Consider the following 291-nt stretch of genomic DNA (forward strand, 5'->3'; position numbering starts at 1 on the left):
TCACGAGATTAACATTTCGATATATCGTATGCGCAAATCGGAGCTATATGCATGGAGATATGACGTGTCAAAGAGGTGCACATAATATGAGAATTTCAGGACTTCAGACGAATTTGCAACCTCCAGATCTAGGGTTTGCCGGCGGGGATTTCGAAGTTCGCCGGAGTTGCTGCAGGAGAAGATGACGGAGAGGAAGGAGAGGTGGCCGGCGAGGTTGGAGGTGGCGATCCGATCCTCCCGCGGCCGGATTTGGCCGGAGGCGGAGGAGGCGGCGCGGCGGAGGACGAGGCG

Source organism: Triticum aestivum, chromosome 1D (genome assembly GCF_018294505.1).
Source record: "Triticum aestivum cultivar Chinese Spring chromosome 1D, IWGSC CS RefSeq v2.1, whole genome shotgun sequence".
Classification (NCBI taxonomy): domain Eukaryota; kingdom Viridiplantae; phylum Streptophyta; class Magnoliopsida; order Poales; family Poaceae; genus Triticum; species Triticum aestivum.